At 39.4% G+C, this 16,612-nt stretch overlaps 35 non-coding genes across 35 annotated transcripts; all 35 read left to right on the top strand.

Moving 5' to 3' along the window:
- The first annotated feature begins 55 nt into the window (after positions 1–55).
- On the top strand, positions 56–126 carry Trnar-gcg (transfer RNA arginine (anticodon GCG)). Its single transcript has one exon. It is a non-coding gene; the product is annotated as a tRNA-Arg (tRNA).
- A 149-nt stretch (positions 127–275) lies between these two features.
- On the top strand, positions 276–346 carry Trnag-ccc (transfer RNA glycine (anticodon CCC)). Its single transcript has one exon. It is a non-coding gene; the product is annotated as a tRNA-Gly (tRNA).
- Positions 347–715: 369 nt separating this feature from the next.
- Positions 716–786, top strand: Trnag-ucc (transfer RNA glycine (anticodon UCC)). The gene has a single exon. It is a non-coding gene; the product is annotated as a tRNA-Gly (tRNA).
- Positions 787–1,375: 589 nt separating this feature from the next.
- Positions 1,376–1,446, top strand: Trnag-gcc (transfer RNA glycine (anticodon GCC)). Its single transcript has one exon. It is a non-coding gene; the product is annotated as a tRNA-Gly (tRNA).
- Positions 1,447–1,815: 369 nt separating this feature from the next.
- Positions 1,816–1,886, top strand: Trnag-ccc (transfer RNA glycine (anticodon CCC)). The gene has a single exon. It is a non-coding gene; the product is annotated as a tRNA-Gly (tRNA).
- A 149-nt stretch (positions 1,887–2,035) lies between these two features.
- Trnag-gcc (transfer RNA glycine (anticodon GCC)) lies at positions 2,036–2,106 on the top strand. The gene has a single exon. It is a non-coding gene; the product is annotated as a tRNA-Gly (tRNA).
- A 150-nt stretch (positions 2,107–2,256) lies between these two features.
- Trnag-ccc (transfer RNA glycine (anticodon CCC)) lies at positions 2,257–2,327 on the top strand. Its single transcript has one exon. It is a non-coding gene; the product is annotated as a tRNA-Gly (tRNA).
- Positions 2,328–2,476: 149 nt separating this feature from the next.
- On the top strand, positions 2,477–2,547 carry Trnag-ucc (transfer RNA glycine (anticodon UCC)). The gene has a single exon. It is a non-coding gene; the product is annotated as a tRNA-Gly (tRNA).
- Positions 2,548–4,461: 1,914 nt separating this feature from the next.
- On the top strand, positions 4,462–4,532 carry Trnag-gcc (transfer RNA glycine (anticodon GCC)). Its single transcript has one exon. It is a non-coding gene; the product is annotated as a tRNA-Gly (tRNA).
- Positions 4,533–4,682: 150 nt separating this feature from the next.
- On the top strand, positions 4,683–4,753 carry Trnag-gcc (transfer RNA glycine (anticodon GCC)). The gene has a single exon. It is a non-coding gene; the product is annotated as a tRNA-Gly (tRNA).
- Positions 4,754–5,123: 370 nt separating this feature from the next.
- On the top strand, positions 5,124–5,194 carry Trnag-gcc (transfer RNA glycine (anticodon GCC)). The gene has a single exon. It is a non-coding gene; the product is annotated as a tRNA-Gly (tRNA).
- A 369-nt stretch (positions 5,195–5,563) lies between these two features.
- On the top strand, positions 5,564–5,634 carry Trnag-gcc (transfer RNA glycine (anticodon GCC)). Its single transcript has one exon. It is a non-coding gene; the product is annotated as a tRNA-Gly (tRNA).
- A 150-nt stretch (positions 5,635–5,784) lies between these two features.
- Trnag-acc (transfer RNA glycine (anticodon ACC)) lies at positions 5,785–5,855 on the top strand. Its single transcript has one exon. It is a non-coding gene; the product is annotated as a tRNA-Gly (tRNA).
- A 150-nt stretch (positions 5,856–6,005) lies between these two features.
- Positions 6,006–6,076, top strand: Trnag-gcc (transfer RNA glycine (anticodon GCC)). The gene has a single exon. It is a non-coding gene; the product is annotated as a tRNA-Gly (tRNA).
- Positions 6,077–6,665: 589 nt separating this feature from the next.
- Trnag-gcc (transfer RNA glycine (anticodon GCC)) lies at positions 6,666–6,736 on the top strand. The gene has a single exon. It is a non-coding gene; the product is annotated as a tRNA-Gly (tRNA).
- A 589-nt stretch (positions 6,737–7,325) lies between these two features.
- On the top strand, positions 7,326–7,396 carry Trnag-gcc (transfer RNA glycine (anticodon GCC)). The gene has a single exon. It is a non-coding gene; the product is annotated as a tRNA-Gly (tRNA).
- A 149-nt stretch (positions 7,397–7,545) lies between these two features.
- Positions 7,546–7,616, top strand: Trnag-acc (transfer RNA glycine (anticodon ACC)). Its single transcript has one exon. It is a non-coding gene; the product is annotated as a tRNA-Gly (tRNA).
- A 150-nt stretch (positions 7,617–7,766) lies between these two features.
- On the top strand, positions 7,767–7,837 carry Trnag-gcc (transfer RNA glycine (anticodon GCC)). Its single transcript has one exon. It is a non-coding gene; the product is annotated as a tRNA-Gly (tRNA).
- A 371-nt stretch (positions 7,838–8,208) lies between these two features.
- Positions 8,209–8,279, top strand: Trnag-gcc (transfer RNA glycine (anticodon GCC)). Its single transcript has one exon. It is a non-coding gene; the product is annotated as a tRNA-Gly (tRNA).
- Positions 8,280–8,428: 149 nt separating this feature from the next.
- On the top strand, positions 8,429–8,499 carry Trnag-gcc (transfer RNA glycine (anticodon GCC)). The gene has a single exon. It is a non-coding gene; the product is annotated as a tRNA-Gly (tRNA).
- A 149-nt stretch (positions 8,500–8,648) lies between these two features.
- On the top strand, positions 8,649–8,719 carry Trnag-gcc (transfer RNA glycine (anticodon GCC)). Its single transcript has one exon. It is a non-coding gene; the product is annotated as a tRNA-Gly (tRNA).
- Positions 8,720–8,869: 150 nt separating this feature from the next.
- On the top strand, positions 8,870–8,940 carry Trnag-gcc (transfer RNA glycine (anticodon GCC)). The gene has a single exon. It is a non-coding gene; the product is annotated as a tRNA-Gly (tRNA).
- Positions 8,941–9,530: 590 nt separating this feature from the next.
- Positions 9,531–9,601, top strand: Trnag-gcc (transfer RNA glycine (anticodon GCC)). Its single transcript has one exon. It is a non-coding gene; the product is annotated as a tRNA-Gly (tRNA).
- Positions 9,602–9,970: 369 nt separating this feature from the next.
- Positions 9,971–10,041, top strand: Trnag-gcc (transfer RNA glycine (anticodon GCC)). The gene has a single exon. It is a non-coding gene; the product is annotated as a tRNA-Gly (tRNA).
- Positions 10,042–10,410: 369 nt separating this feature from the next.
- Positions 10,411–10,481, top strand: Trnag-gcc (transfer RNA glycine (anticodon GCC)). Its single transcript has one exon. It is a non-coding gene; the product is annotated as a tRNA-Gly (tRNA).
- Positions 10,482–10,631: 150 nt separating this feature from the next.
- On the top strand, positions 10,632–10,702 carry Trnas-gcu (transfer RNA serine (anticodon GCU)). Its single transcript has one exon. It is a non-coding gene; the product is annotated as a tRNA-Ser (tRNA).
- A 148-nt stretch (positions 10,703–10,850) lies between these two features.
- Positions 10,851–10,921, top strand: Trnag-gcc (transfer RNA glycine (anticodon GCC)). The gene has a single exon. It is a non-coding gene; the product is annotated as a tRNA-Gly (tRNA).
- A 149-nt stretch (positions 10,922–11,070) lies between these two features.
- Trnag-gcc (transfer RNA glycine (anticodon GCC)) lies at positions 11,071–11,141 on the top strand. Its single transcript has one exon. It is a non-coding gene; the product is annotated as a tRNA-Gly (tRNA).
- Positions 11,142–11,731: 590 nt separating this feature from the next.
- Trnag-gcc (transfer RNA glycine (anticodon GCC)) lies at positions 11,732–11,802 on the top strand. The gene has a single exon. It is a non-coding gene; the product is annotated as a tRNA-Gly (tRNA).
- Positions 11,803–12,172: 370 nt separating this feature from the next.
- Trnag-gcc (transfer RNA glycine (anticodon GCC)) lies at positions 12,173–12,243 on the top strand. The gene has a single exon. It is a non-coding gene; the product is annotated as a tRNA-Gly (tRNA).
- A 149-nt stretch (positions 12,244–12,392) lies between these two features.
- Positions 12,393–12,463, top strand: Trnag-gcc (transfer RNA glycine (anticodon GCC)). The gene has a single exon. It is a non-coding gene; the product is annotated as a tRNA-Gly (tRNA).
- Positions 12,464–12,617: 154 nt separating this feature from the next.
- Trnag-gcc (transfer RNA glycine (anticodon GCC)) lies at positions 12,618–12,688 on the top strand. The gene has a single exon. It is a non-coding gene; the product is annotated as a tRNA-Gly (tRNA).
- Positions 12,689–13,717: 1,029 nt separating this feature from the next.
- Positions 13,718–13,788, top strand: Trnag-gcc (transfer RNA glycine (anticodon GCC)). The gene has a single exon. It is a non-coding gene; the product is annotated as a tRNA-Gly (tRNA).
- Positions 13,789–15,481: 1,693 nt separating this feature from the next.
- On the top strand, positions 15,482–15,552 carry Trnag-gcc (transfer RNA glycine (anticodon GCC)). The gene has a single exon. It is a non-coding gene; the product is annotated as a tRNA-Gly (tRNA).
- An 811-nt stretch (positions 15,553–16,363) lies between these two features.
- Positions 16,364–16,434, top strand: Trnag-gcc (transfer RNA glycine (anticodon GCC)). Its single transcript has one exon. It is a non-coding gene; the product is annotated as a tRNA-Gly (tRNA).
- Positions 16,435–16,612: the final 178 nt, after the last annotated feature.

The following is a 16,612-nucleotide window of genomic DNA, read 5'->3' as shown; positions in this document are numbered from 1 at the left end:
CATTAATGACAAAATGGCAAAGGAAAGCATTATTATGTTCTGTGAACGATATATCGCATCGGTGGTTCAGTGGTAGAATGCTCGCCTGCGACGCGGGCGGCCCGGGTTCGATTCCCGGTCGATGCAATGAAATTTTGTCAAACTCATTAATGAAGAATACATAAAAATTAAGTAAATAATGAGAGTGTAATTTCGATTCCTTTTGTTGGAATGACATTCAAAGAATTAATGACAAAATGGGAAAGGAAAGAATTATGTTCTGTCAACGATATATCGCATCGGTGGTTCAGTGGTAGAATGCTCGCCTCCCACGCGCGCGGCCCGGGTGCGATTCCCGGTCGATGCAATGAAATTTTGTCAAACTAATTAATGAAGAATACATAAAAATAAAGTAAATAATGAGAGTGTAATTTCGATTCCTTTTGTTGGAATGACATTCAAAGCATTAATGACAAAAGGGCAAAGGAAAGAATTATGTTCTGTGAACGATATATCGCATCGGTGGTTCAGTGGTAGAATGCTCGCCTGCCACGCAGACGGCTCGGGTTCGATTCCCGGTCGATGCAATGAAATTTTGTCAAACTCATTAATGAAGAATACATAAAAATAAAGTAAATAATGAGAGTGTAATTTCGATTCCTTTTGTTGGAATGACATTCAAAGAATTAATGACAAAATGGGAAAGGGAAGAATTATGTTCTGTCAACGATATATCGCATCGGTGGTTCAGTGGTAGAATGCTCACCGTCCACGCGGGCGGCCCGGGTTCGATTCCCGGTCGATGCAATGAAATTTTGTCAAACTCATTAATGAAGAACACATCTAAAATAAGTAAATAATGAGAGTGTAATTTCGATTCGATTTGTTGGAATGACATTCAAAGCATTAATGACAAAATGGCAAAGGAAAGAATTATGTTCTGTGAACGATATATCGCATCGGTGGTTCAGTGGTAGAATGCTCGCCTGCCACGCGGGCGGCCCGGGTTCGATTTCCGGTCGATACAATGAAATTTTGTCAAACTCATTAATGAAGAATACATAAAAATAAAGTAAATAATGAGAGTGTAATTTCGATTCCTTTTGTTGGAATGACATTCAAAGCATTAATGACAAAATGGCAAAGGAAAGAATTATGTTCTGTGAACGATATATCGCATCGGTGGTTCAGTGGTAGAATGCTCGCCTGCCACGCGGGCGGCCCGGTTTCGATTTCCGGTCGATACAATGAAATTTTGTCAAACTCATTAATGAAGAATACATAAAAATTAAGTAAATAATGAGAGTGTAATTTCTATTCCTTTTGTTGGAATGACATTCAAAGCATTAATGACAAAATGGCAAAGGAAAGAATTATGTTCTGTGAACGATATATCGCATCGGTGGTTCAGTGGTAGAATGCTCGCCTGCCACGCTGGCGGCCCGGGTTCGATTCCCGGTCGATGCAATGAAACTTTGTCAAACTCTTTAATGAACAATACATAAAAAATAAGTAAATAATGAGAGTGTAATTTCGATTCCTTTTGTTGGAATGACATTCAAAGCATTAATGACAAAAGGGCAAAGGAAAGAATTATGTTCTGTGAACGATATATCGCATCGGTGGTTCAGTGGTAGAATGCTAACCTGCCACGCGGGCGGCCCGGGTGCGATTCCCGGTCGATGCAATGAAATTTTTTCAAACTCATCAATGAAGAACACATCTAAAATAAGTAAATAATGAGAGTGTAATTTCGATTCCTTTTGTTGGAATGACATTCAAAGCATTAATGACAAAATGGCAAAGGAAAGAATTATGTTCTGTGAACGATATATCGCATCGGTGGTTCAGTGGTAGAATGCTCGCCTCCCACGCGGGCGGCCCGGGTTCGATTCCCGGTCGATGCAATGAAACTTTGTCAAACTCTTTAATTAACAATACATCAAAAATAATTAAATAATGAGAGTGTAATTTCGATTCCTTTTGTTGGAATGACATTCAAAGCATTAATGACAAAATGGCAAAGGAAAGAATTATGTTCTGTGAACGATATATCGCATCGGTGGTTCAGTGGGAGAATGCTCGCCTGCCACGCGGGCGGCCCGGGTTCGATTCCCGGTCGATGCAATGAAATTTTGTAAAACTCATTAATGAAGAATACATAAAAAACGAAGTAAATAATGAGAGTGTAATTTCGATTCCTTTTGTTGGAATGACATTCAAAGCATTAATTACAAAATGGCAAAGGAAAGAATTATGTTCTGTGAACGATATATCGCATCGGTGGTTCAGTGGTAGAATGCTCGCCTCCCACGCGGGCGGCCCGGGTTCGATTCCCGGTCGATGCAATGAAACTTTGTCAAACTCTTTAATAAACAATACATCAAAAATAAGTAAATAATGAGAGTGTAATTTCGATTCCTTTTGTTGGAATGACATTCAAAGCATTAATGAAAAAATGGCAAAGGAAAGAATTATGTTCTGTGAACGATATATCGCATCGGTGGTTCAGTGGTAGAATGCACGCCGTCCACGCGGGCGGCCCGGGTTCGATTCCCGGTCGATGCAATGAAATTTTGTCAAACTCAATTATGAAGAATACATAAAAATATAAGTAAATAATGAGAGTGTAATTTCGATTCCTTTTGTTGGAATGACATTCACAGCATTAATGACAAAATGGCAAAGGAAAAAATTATGTTCTGTGAACGATATATCGCATCGGTGGTTCAGTGGTAGAATGCTCGCCTGCCACTGTGGCGGCCCGGGTTCGATTCCCGGTCGATGCAATGAAATTTTGTCAAACTCATTAATGAAGAATACATAAAAAATTAGTAAATAATGAGAGTGTAAGTTGGATTCCTTTTGTTGGAATGACATTCAAAGCATTAATGACAAAATGGCAACGGAAAGAAATATGTTCTGTGAACGATATATCGCATCGGTGGTTCAGTGGTAGAAGGATGGCCTGCCACGCGGGCGGCCCGGATTCGATTCCGGGTCGATGCAATGAAATTTTTTCTAACTCATTAATGAAGAATACATAAAAAACGAAGTAAATAATGAGAGTGTAATTTCGATTCCTTTTGCTGGAATGACATTCAAAGCATTAATGACAAAATGGCAAAGGAAAGAATTATGTTCTGTGAACGATATATCGCATCGGTGATTCAGTGGTAGAATGCTCGCCGACAATGCAGGCGGGCCGGGTTCGATTCCCGGTCGAAGGAATGAAATTTTGTCAAACTCATTAATGAAGAATACATCAAAAACGAAGTAAATAATGAGCGTGTAATTTCGATTCCTTTTGTTGGAATGACATTCAAAGCATTAATGACAAAATGGCAAAGGAAAGAATTGTGTTCTGCGAGAGATATGTCGCATCGGTGGTTCAGTTGTAGAATGCTCGGCTGCCACACGGGCGGCCAAGGTTCGATTCCCGGTCGATGCAATGAAATTTTGTCAAACTCATTAATTAAGAATACACAAAAAACGAAGTAAATAATGAGCATGTAATTTCGATTCCTTTTGTTGGAATGACATTCAAAGCATTAATGACAAAATGGCAAAGGAAAGAATTATGTTCTGTGAACGATATATCGCATCGGTGGTTCAGTGGTAGAATGCTCGGCTGCCACACGGTGGCCCGGGTTCGATTCCGGGTCGATGCAATGAAATTTTTTCAAACTCATTAATGAAGAATACATCAAACATAAGTAAATAATGAGCATGTAAATTCGATTCCTTTTGTTGGAATGACATTCAAAGCATTAATTACAAAATGGCAAAGGAAAGAATTATGTTCTGTGAACGATATATCGACTCGGTGGTACAGTGGTAGAATGCTCGCCTGCCACGCGGGCGGCCCGAGTTCGATTCCCGGTCGATGCAATGAAATTTTGTCAAACTCATTAATGAAGAATACATAAAAATCGAAGTAAATAATGAGAGTGTAATTTCGATTCCTTTTGTTGGAATGACATTCAAAGCATTAATGACCAAATGGCAAAGGAAAGAATTATGTTCTGTGAACGATATATCGCATCGGTGGTTCAGTGGTAGAATGCTCGCCTGCCGCGGTAGCGGCCCGGGTATGATTCCCGATCGATGATATGAAATTTTGTCAAACTCAATAATGAAGAATACTTCAAAAAGTAAGTAAATAATGAGAGTGTAATTCCGATTCCTTTTGTTGGAATGACATTCAAAGCATTAATGACAAAATGGCAAAGGAAAGAATTATGTTCTGTGAACGATATATCGCATCGGTGGTTCAGTGGTAGAATGCTCGCCTGCCACTGTGGCGGCCCGGGTTCGATTCCTGGTCGATGCAATAAAATTTTGTCAAACTCATTAATGAAGAATACATCAAAAATAAGTAAATAATGAGAGTGTAATTTCGATTCCTTTTGTTGGAATGACATTCAAAGCATTAATGACAAAATGGCAAAGGAAAGAATTATGTTCTGTGAACGATATATCGCATCGGTGGTTCAGTGGTAGAATGCTCGCCTGCCACGCGGGCGGCCCGGGTTCGATTCCTGGTCGATGCAATGAAATTTTGTCAAACTCATTAATGAAGAATACATAAAAAACGAAGTAAATAATGAGAGTGTAATTTCGATTCCTTTTGTTGGAATGACATTCAAAGCATTAATGACAAAATGGCAAAGGAAAGAATTATGTTCTGTGAACGATATATCGCATCGGTGGTTCAGTGGTAGAATGCTTGCCTGCCACGCGGGCGGCCCGGGTTCGATTCCCGGTCGATGCAATGAAATTTTGTCAAACTCATTAATGAAGAATACATCAAAAATAAGTAAATAATGAGAGTGTAATTTCGATTCCTTTTGTTGGAATGACATTCAAAGCATTAATGACAAAATGGCAAAGGAAAGAATTATGTTCTGTGACCGATATATCGCATCGGTGGTTCAGTGGTAGAATGCTCGCCTGCCACGCGGGCGGCCGGGGTTCAATTCCCGGTCCCATGCAATGAAATTTTGTCAAACTCATTAATGAAGAATACATCAAAAATAAGTAAATAATGAGAGTGTAATTTCGATTCCTTTTGTTGGAATGACATTCAAAGCATTAATGACAACATGGCAAAGGAAAGAATTATGTTCTGTGAACGATATATCGCATCGGTGGTTCAGTGGTAGAATGCTCGCCTGCCACGCGGGCGGCCTGGGTTCGATTCCCGGTCGATGCAATGAAATTTTGTCAAACTCATTAATGAAGAATGCATCAAAAATAAGTAAATAATGAGAGTGTAATTTCGATTCCTTTTGCTGGAATGACATTCAAAGCATTAATGACCAGATGGCAAAGGAAAGAATTATGTTCTGTTAACGATATATCGCATCGGTGGTTCAGTGGTAGAATGCTCGCCTGCCACTGTGGCGGCCCGGGTTCGATTCCCGGTCGATGCAATAAAATTTTGTCAAACTCATTAATGAAGAATACATCAAAAATAAGTAAATAATGAGAGTGTAATTTCGATTCCTTTTGTTGGAATGACATTCAAAGCATTAATGACAAAATGGCAAAGGAAAGAATTATGTTCTGTGAACGATATATCGCATCGGTGGTTCAGTGGTAGAATGCTCGCCTGCCACGCGGGCGGCCCGGGTTCGATTCCTGGTCGATGCAATGAAATTTTGTCAAACTCAATAATGAAGAATACATAAAAGACGAAGTAAATAATGAGAGTGTAATTTCGATTCCTTTTGTTGGAATGACATTCAAAGCATTAATGACAAAATGGCAAAGGAAAGAATTATGTTCTGTGAACGATATATCGCATCGGTGGTTCAGTGGTAGAATGCTCGCCTACCACGCGGGCGGCCCGGGTTCGATTCCCGGTCGATGCAATGAAATTTTGTCAAACTCATTAATGAAGAATACATAAAAAACGAAGTAAATAATGAGAGTGTAATTTCGATTCCTTTTGTTGGAATGACATTCAAAGCATTAATGACAAAATGGCAAAGGAAAGAATTATGTTCTGTGAACGATATATCGCATCGGTGGTTCAGTGGTAGAATGCTTGCCTGCCACGCGGGCGGCCCGGGTTCGATTCCCGGTCGATGCAATGAAATTTTGTCAAACTCATTAATGAAGAATACATCAAAAATAAGTAAATAATGAGAGTGTAATTTCGATTCCTTCTGTTGGAATGACATTCAAAGCATTAATGACAAAATGGCCAAGGAAAGAATTATGTTCTGTGAACGATATATCGCATCGGTGGTTCAGTGGTAGAATGCTCGCCTGCCACGCGGTTGGCCCGGGTTCGATTCCCGGTAGATGCAATGAAATATTGTCAAACTCATTAATGAAGAATACATCAAAAATAAGTAAATAATGAGAGTGTAATTTCGATTCCTTTTATTGGAATGACATTCAAAGCATTAATGACAAAATGGCAAAGGAAAGAATTATGTTCTGTGAACCATATATCGCATCGGTGGTTCAGTGGTAGAATGCTCGGCTGCAACACGGAGGGCCCGGGTTCGATTCCGGGTCGATGCAATGAAATTTTGTCAAACTCATTAATCAAGAATACATCAAAAATAAGTAAATAATGAGAGTATAATTTCGATTCCTTTTGTTGGAATGACATTCAAAGCATTAATGACAAAATGGCAAAGGAAAGAATTATGTTCTGTGAACGATATATCGCATCGGTGGTTCAGTGGTAGAATGCTCGCCTGCCACGCGGGCGGCCTGGGTTCGATTCCCGGTCGATGCAATGAAATTTTGTCAAACTCATTAATGAAAAATACATCAAAAACGAAGTAAATAATGAGAGTGTAATTTCGATTCCTTTTGTTGGAATGACATTCAAAGCATTAATGACAAAATGGCAAAGGAAAGAATTATGTTCTGTGAACGATATAACGTATCGGTGGTTCAGTGGTAGAATGCTCGCCTGCCACGCAGGCGGCCCGGGTTCGATTCCCGGTCGATGCAATGAAATTTTGTCAAACTCATAATGAAGAATACATCAAAAATAAGTAAATAATGAGAGTGTGATTTCGATTCCTTTTGTTGGAATGACATTCAAAGCATTAATGACAAAATGGCAAAGGACAGAATTATGTTCTGTGAACGATATATCGCATCGGTGGTTCAGTGGTAGAATGCTCGGCTGAAACATGGGGGGCCCGGGTTCGATTCCGGGTCGATGCAATGAAATTTTGTCAAACTCATTAATCAAGAATACATAAAAAATCATTAAATAATGAGAGTGTAATTTCGATTCCTTTCGTCGGAATGACATTCAAAGCATTAATGACAAAATGGCAAAGGACAGAATTATGTTCTGTGAAGGATATATCGCATCGGTGGTTCAGTGGTAGAATGCTCGCCTGCCACGCGGGCGGCCCGGGTTCGATTCCCGGTCGATGCAATGTAATTTTGTCAAACTCATTAATGAAGAATACATAAAAAATAAGTAAATAATGAGAGTGTAATTTCGATTCCTTTTGTTGGAATGACATTCAAAGCATTAATGACAAAATGGCAAAGGAAAGAATTATGTTCTGTGAACGATATATCGCATCGGTGGTTCAGTGGTAGAATCCTCGCCTACCACGCGGGCGGCCCGGGTTCGATTCCCGGTCGATGCAATGTAATTTTGTCAAACTCATTAATGAAGAATACATAAAAAACGAAGTAAATAATGAGAGTGTAATTTCGATTCCTTTTGTTGGAATGACATTCAAAGCATTAATGACAAAATGGCAAAGGAAAGAATTATGTTCTGTGAACGATATATCGCATCGGTGGTTCAGTGGTAGAATGCTTGCCTGCCACGCGGGCGGCCCGGGTTCGATTCCCGGTCGATGCAATGAAATTTTGTCAAACTCATTAATGAAGAATACATCAAAAATAAGTAAATAATGAGAGTGTAATTTCGATTCCTTTTGTTGGAATGACATTCAAAGCATTAATGACAAAATGACAAAGGAAAGAATTATGTTCAGTGACCGATATATCGCATCGGTGGTTCAGTGGTAGAATGCTCGCCTGCCACGCGGGCGGCCGGGGTTCAATTCCCGGTCCCATGCAATGAAATTTTAGTCAAACTCATTAATGAAGAATACATCAAAAATAAGTAAATAATGAGAGTGTAATTTCGATTCCTTTTGTTGGAATGACATTCAAAGCATTAATGACAAAATGGCAAAGGAAAGAATTATGTTCTGTGAACGATATATCGCATCGGTGGTTCAGTGGTAGAATGCTCGCCTGCCACGCGGGCGGCCTGGGTTCGATTCCCGGACGATGCAATGAAATTTTGTCAAACTCATTAATCAAGTATGCATCAAAAATAAGTAAATAATGAGAGTGTAATTTCGATTCCTTTTGCTGGAATGACATTCAAAGCATTAATGACCAGATATTAAAGGAAAGAATTATGTTCTGTGAACGATATATCGCATCGGTGGTTCAGTGGTAGAATGCTCGCCTGCCACGCGGGCGGCCCGGGTTCGATTCCCGGTCGATGCAATGAAATTTTGTCAAACTCATTAATGAAGAATACATCAAAAATAAGTAAATAATGAGAGTGTAATTTCGATTCCTTTTGTTGGAATGACATTCAAAGCATTAATGACAAAATGGCAAAGGAAAGAATTATGTTCTGTGAACGATATATCGCATCGGTGGTTCAGTGGTAGAATGCTCGCCTGCCACGCGGGCGGCCCGGGTTCGATTCCCGGTCGATGCAATGAAATTTTGTCAAACTCAATTATGAAGAATACATAAAAAACGAAGTAAATAATGAGAGTGTAATTTCGATTCCTTTTGTTGGAATGACATTCAAAGCATTAATGACAAAATGGCAAAGGAAAGAATTATGTTCTGTGCACGATATATCGCATCGGTGGTTCAGTGGTAGAATGCTTGCCTGCCACGCGGGCGGCCCGGGTTCGATTCCCGGTCGATGCAATGAAATTTTGTCAAACTCATTAATGAAGAATACATCAAAAATAAGTAAATAATGAGAGTGTAATTTCGATTCCTTTTGTTGGAATGACATTCAAAGCATTAATGACAAAATGGCAAAGGAAAGAATTATGTTCTGTGAACGATATATCGCATCGGTGGTTCAGTAGTAGAATGCTCGCCTGCCACGCGGGACGCCCGGGTTCAATTCCCGGTCCCATTCAATGAAATTTTGTCAAACTCATTAATGAAGAATACATCAAAAATCAGTAAATAATGAGAGTGTAATTTCGATTCCTTTTGTTGGAAATACATTCAAAGCATTAATGACAAAATGGCAAAGGAGAGAATTATGTTCTGTGAACGATATATCGCATCGGTGGTTCAGTGGTAGAATGCTCGCCTGCCACGCGGGCAGCCTGGGTTCGATTCCCGTTCGATGCAATGAAATTTTGTCAAACTCATTAATGAAGAATACATCAAAAATAAGTAAATAATGAGAGTGTAATTCGGATTCCGTTTGTTGGAATGACATTCAAAGCATTCATGACAAAATGGCAAAGGAAAGAATTATGTTCTGTGAATGATATATCGCATCGGTGGTTCAGTGGTAGAATGCTCGCCTGCCACGCGGGCGGCCCGGGTTCGATTCCCGGTCGATGCAATGAAATTTTGTCAAACTCATTAATCAAGAATGCATCAAAAATAAGTAAATAATGAGAGTGTAATTTCGATTCCTTTTGACGGAATGACATTCAAAGCATTAATGACAAAATGGCAAAGGAAAGAATTATGTTCTGTGAACGATATATCGCATCGGTGGTTCAGTGGTAGCATACTCGCCTGCCACGCGGGCGGCCCGGGTTCGATTCCCGGTCGATGCAATGAAATTTTGTCAAACTCATTAATGAAGAATACATCAAAAATAAGTAAATAATGAGAGTGTAATTTCGATTCCTTTTGTTGGAATGACATTCAAAGCATTAATGACAAAATGGCAAAGGAAAGAATTATGTTCTGTTAACGATGTATCGCATCGGTGGTTCAGTGGTAGAATGCTCGCCTGCCACGCGGGTGGCCCGGGTTCCACTCCCGGTCGATGCAATGGAGTTTTGTCAAACTCATTAATGAAGAATACATCAAAAATAAGTAAATAATGAGAGTGTAATTTCGATTCCTTTTGTTGGAATGACATTCAAAGCATTAATGACAAAATGGCAAAGGAAATCATTATGTTCTGTGAACGATATATCGCATCGGTGGTTCAGTGGTAGAATGCTCGCCTGCCACGCGGGGGGCCCGGGTTCGATTCCGGGTCGATGCAATGAAATTTTTTCAAACTCATTAATCAAGAATACATAAAAAATAATTAAATAATGAGAGTGTAATTTCGATTCCTTTTGTTGGAATGACATTCACAGCATTAATGACAAAATGGCAAAGGAAAGAATTATGTTCAGTAAACGATATATCGCATCGGTGGTTCAGTGGTAGAATGCTCGCCTGCCACGCGGGCGGCCCGGGTTCGATTCCCGGTCGATGCAATGAAATTTTGTCAAACTCATTAATGAAGAATACATAAAAAACGACGTAAATAATGAGAGTGTAATTTCGATTCCTTTTGTTGGAATGACATTCAAAGCATTAATGACAAAATGGCAAAGGAAAGAATTATGTTCTGTGAACGATATATCGCATCGGTGGATCAGTGGTAGAATGCTCGCCTGCTACGCGGGCTGCCCGGGTTCGATTCCCGGTCGATGCAATGAAATTTTGTCAAACTCATTAATGAAGAATACATAAAAAATAATAAATAATGAGAGTGTAATTTCGATTCCTTTTGTTGGAATGACATTCAAAGCATTAATGACAAAATGGCAAAGGAAAGAATTATGTTCTGTGAACGATATATCGCATCGGTGGTTCAGTGGTAGAATGCTCGCCTGCCACGCGGGCGGCCCGGGTTCGATTCCCGGTCGATGCAATGAAATTTTGTCAAACTCATTAATGAAGAATACATCAAAAATAAGTAAATAATGAGAGTGTAATTTCGATTCCTTTTGTTGGAATGACATTCAAAGCATTAATGACAAATTGGCAAAGGAAAGAATTATGTTCTGCGAACGATATATCGCATCGGTGGTTCAGTGGTAGAATGCTCGCCTGCCACGCGGGCGGCCCGGGTTCGATTCCCGGTCGATGCAATGAAATTTTGTCAAACTCATTAATGAAGAATACATCAAAAATAAGTAAATAATGAGAGTGTAATTTCGATTCCTTTTGTTGGAATGACATTCAAAGCATTAATGACAAAATGGCAAAGGAAAGAATTATGTTCTGTGAACGATATATCGCATCGGTGGTTCAGTGGTAGAATGCTCGCCTGCCACGCGGGCGGCCCGGGTTCAATTCCCGATCTCATGCAATGAAATTTTGTCAAACTCATTAATGAAGAATACATAAAAAATAATTAAATAATGAGAGTGTAATTTCGATTCCTTTTGTTGGAATGACATTCACAGCATTAATGACAAAATAGCAAAGGGAAGAATTATGTTCAGTGAACGATATATCGCATCGGTGGTTCAGTGGTAGAATGCTCGCCTGCCACGCGGGGGGCCCGGGTTCGATTCCGGGTCGATGCAATGAAATTTTGTCAAACTCATTAATCAAGAATACATAAAAAATAATTAAATAATGAGAGTGTAATTTCGATTCCTTTTGTTGGAATGACATTCACAGCATTAATGATAAAATGGCAAAGGAAAGAATTACGTTCAGTGAACGATATATCGCATCGGTGGTTCAGTGGTAGAATGCTCGCCTGCCACGTGGGCGGCCCGGGTTCGATTCCCGGTCGATGCAATGAAATTTTGTCAAACTCATTAATGAAGAATACATAAAAAATAAGTAATTAATGAGAGTGTAATTTCGATTCCTTTTGTTGGAATGACATTCAAAGCATTAATGACAAAATGGCACAGGAAAGAATTATGTTCTGTGAACGATATATCGCATCGGTGGTTCAGTGGTAGAATGCTCGCCTGCCACGCGGGCGGCCCGGGTTCGATGCCGAGTCGATGCAATGAAATTTTGTCAACCTCATTAATGAAGAATACATAAAAAAATAAGTAAATAATGAGAGTGTAATTTCGATTCCTTTTGTTGGAATGACATTCAAAGCATTAATGACAAAATGGCAAAGGAAAGAATTATGTTCTGTGAACGATATATCGCATCGGTGGTTCAGTGGTAGAATGCTCGCCTGCCACGCGGGCGGCCCGGGTTCGATTCCCGGTCGATGCAATGAGATTTTGTCAAACTCATTAATGAAGAATACATCCAAAATAAGTAAATAATGAGAGTGTAATTTCGATTCCTTTTGTTGGAATGACATTCAAAGCATTAATGACAAAATGGCAAAGGAAAGAATTATGTTCTGTGAACGATATATCGCATCGGTGGTTCAGTGGTAGAATGCTCGCCTGCCACGCGGGCGGCCCGGGTTCGATTCCCGGTCGATGCAATGAAATTTTGTCAAACTCATTAATGAAGAATACATCACATCAGAAATAAGTAAATAATGAGAGTGTAATTTCGATTCCTTTTGTTGGAATGACATTCAAAGCATTAATGACAAAATGGCAAAGGAAAGAATTATGTTCTGTTAACGGTATATCGCATCGGTGGTTCAGTGGTAGAATGCTCGCCTGCCACGCGGGCGGCCCGTGTTCGATTCCCGGTCGATGCAATGAAATTTTGTCAAACTCATTAATGAAGAATACATCAAAAATAAGTAAATAATGAGAGTGTAATTTCGATTCCTTTTATTGGAATGACATTCAAAGCATTAATGACAAAATGGCAAAGGAAAGAATTATGTTCTGTGAACGATATATCGCATTGGTTGTTCAGTGGTAGAATTCTCGGCTGTAACACGGGGGGCCCGGGTTCGATTCCGGGTCGATGCAATGAAATTTTGTCAAACTCATTAATGAAGAATACATCAAAAATAAGTAAATAATGAGAGTGTAATTTCGATTCCTTTTGTTGGAATGACATTCAAAGCATTAATGACAAAATGGCAAAGGAAAGAATTATGTTCTGTGAACGATATATCGCATCGGTTGTTCAGTGGTAAAATGCTCGCCTTCAACGCGGGCGGCCCGGGTTCGATTCCCGGTCGATGCAATGAAATTTTGTCAAACTCATTAATGAAGAATACATCAAAAATAAGTAAATAATGAGAGTGTAATTTCGATTCCTTTTGTTGGAATGACATTCAAAGCATTAATGACAAAATGGCAAAGGAAAGAATTATGTTCTGTGAACGATATATCGCATCGGTGGTTATGTGGTAGAATGCTCGCCTGCCACTCGGGCGGCCCGGGTTCGATTCCCGGTCGATGCAATGAAATTTTGTCAAACTCATTAATGAAGAATACATCAAAAATAAGTAAATAATGAGAGTGTAATTTCGATTCCTTTTGTTGGAATGACATTCAAAGCATTAATGACAAAATGGCAAAGGAAAGAATTATGTTCTGTGAACGATATATCGCATCGGTGGTTCAGTGGTAGAATGCTCGCCTGCCACGCGGGACGCCCGGGTTCGATTCCCCGTCGATGCCATTAAATTTGGTCAAACTCATTAATGAAGAATACATCAAAAACAAGTAAATAATGAGAGTGTAATTTCGATTCCTTTCGTTGGAATGGCATTCAAAGCATTAATGACAAAATGGCAAAGGAAAGAATTATGTTCTGTGAACGATATATCGCATCGGTGGTTCAGTGGTAGAATGCTCGCCTGCCACGCGGGACGCCCGGGTTCGATTCCCGGTCGATGCAATGAAATTTTGTCAAACTCATTAATGAAGAATACATCAAAAATAAGTAAATAATGAGAGTGTAATTTCGATTCCTTTTGTTGGAATGACATTCAAAGCATTAATGACAAAATGGCAAAGGAAAGAATTATGTTCTGTGAACGATATATCGCATCGGTGGTTCAGTGGTGGAATTCTCGGCTGTAACACGGGGGGCCCGGGTTCGATTCCGGGTCGATGCAATGAAATTTTGTCAAACTCATTAATGAAGAATACATAAAAAATAAGTAAATAATGAGAGTGTAATTTCGATTCCTTTTGTTGGAATGACATTCAAAGCATTAATGACAAAATGGCAAAGTAAAGAATTATGTTCTGTTAACGATATATCGCATCGGAGGTTCAGTGGTAGAAGGCTCGCTTACAACGCGGGCGGCCCGGGTTCGGTTCCCGGTCGATGCAATGAAATCTTTTCAAACTCATTAATGAAGAATACATAAAAAAACGAAGTACACAATGAGAGTGTAATTTCGATTCCTTTTGTTGGAATGACATTCAAAGCATTAATGACAAAATGGCAAAGGAAAGAATTATGTTCTGTGAACGATATATCGCATCGGTTGTTCAGTGGTAGAATGCACGCCTGCCACGCGGGCGGCCCGGGTTCAATGCTCGATCTCATGCAATGAAATTTTGTCAAACTCATTAATGAAGAATACATAAAAAACGAAGTAAATAATGAGAGTGTAATTTCGATTCCTTTTGTTGGAATGACATTCAAAGCATTAATGACAAAATGGCAAAGGAAAGAATTATGTTCTGTGAACGATATATCGCATTGGTTGTTCAGTGGTAGAATTCTCGGCTGTAACACGGGGGGCCCGGGTTCGATTCCGGGTCGATGCAATGAAATTTTGTCAAACTCATTAATGAAGAATACATCAAAAATAAGTAAATAATGAGAGTGTAATTTCGATTCCTTTTGTTGGAATCACATTCAAAGCATTAATGACAAAATGGCAAAGGAAAGAATTATGTTCTGTGAACGATATATCGCATCGGTTGTTCAGTGGTAAAATGCTCGCCTTCAACGCGGGCGGCCCGGGTTCGATTCCCGGTCGATGCAATGAAATTTTGTCAAACTCATTAATGAAGAATACATCAAAAATAAGTAAATAATGAGAGTGAAATTTCGATTCCTTTTGTTGGAATGACATTCAAAGCATTAATGACAAAATGGCAAAGGAAAGAATTATGTTCTGTGAACGATATATCGCATCGGTGGTTCAGTGGTAGAATGCTCGCCTGCCAGTCGGGCGGCCCGGGTTCGATTCCCGGTCGATGCAATGAAATTTTGTCAAACTCATTAATGAAGAATACATCAAAAATAAGTAAATAATGAGAGTGTAATTTCGATTCCTTTTGTTGGAATGACATTCAAAGCATTAATGACAAAATGGCAAAGGAAAGAATTATGTTCTGTGAACGATATATCGCATCGGTGGTTCAGTGGTAGAATGCTCGCCTGCCACGCGGGACGCCCGGGTTCGATTCCCCGTCGATGCCATTAAATTTGGTCAAACTCATTAATGAAGAATACATCAAAAACAAGTAAATAATGAGAGTATAATTTCGATTCCTTTCGTTGGAATGGCATTCAAAGCATTAATGACAAAATGGCAAAGGAAAGAATTATGTTCTGTGAACGATATATCGCATCGGTGGTTCAGTGGTAGAATGCTCGCCTGCCACGCGGGACGCCCGGGTTCGATTCCCGGTCGATGCAATGAAATTTTGTCAAACTCATTAATGAAGAATACATCAAAAATAAGTAAATAATGAGAGTGTAATTTCGATTCCTTTTGTTGGAATGACATTCAAAGCATTAATGACAAAATCGCAAAGGAAAGAATTATGTTCTGTGAACGATATATCGCATCGGTGGTTCAGTGGTGGAATTCTCGGCTGTAACACGGGGGGCCCGGGTTCGATTCCGGGTCGATGCAATGAAATTTTGTCAAACTCATTAATGAAGAATACATAAAAAATAAGTAAATAATGAGAGTGTAATTTCGATTCCTTTTGTTGGAATGACATTCAAAGCATTAATGACAAAATGGCAAAGTAAAGAATTATGTTCTGTTAACGATATATCGCATCGGAGGTTCAGTGGTAGAAGGCTCGCTTACAACGCGGGCGGCCCGGGTTCGGTTCCCGGTCGATGCAATGAAATCTTTTCAAACTCATTAATGAAGAATACATAAAAAAACGAAGTACACAATGAGAGTGTAATTTCGATTCCTTTTGTTGGAATGACATTCAAAGCATTAATGACAAAATGGCAAAGGAAAGAATTATGTTCTGTGAACGATATATCGCATCGGTGGTTCAGTGGTAGAATGCTCGCCTCCCACGCGGGCGGCAGTGGTTCGATTCCCGGTCGATGCAATGAAATTTTGTCAAACTCATTAATGAAGAATACATAAAAAATAAGTAAATAATGAGAGTGTAATTTCGATTCCTTTTGTTGGAATGACATTCAAAGCATTAATGACAAAATGGCAAAAGAAATAATTATGTTCTGTGAACGATATATCGCATCGGTGGTTCAGTGGTAGAATGCTCGCCTGCCACGCGGGACGCCCGGGTTCGATTCCCGGTCGATGCAATGAAATTTTGTCAAACTCATTCATGAAGAATACATCAAAAATAAGTAAATAATGAGAGTGTAATTTCGATTCTTTTTGTTAGAATGACATTCAAAGCATTAATGACAAAATGGCAAAGGAAAGAATTATGTTCTGTGAACGATATATCGCATCGGTTGTTCAGTGGTAGAATGCACG

This window comes from Euprymna scolopes, chromosome 7, assembly GCF_053919585.1.
Source record: "Euprymna scolopes isolate OS-2025 chromosome 7, ASM5391958v1, whole genome shotgun sequence".
Lineage (NCBI taxonomy): Eukaryota > Metazoa > Mollusca > Cephalopoda > Sepiida > Sepiolidae > Euprymna > Euprymna scolopes.
This window is presented reverse-complemented; position numbering and strand designations above follow the sequence as displayed.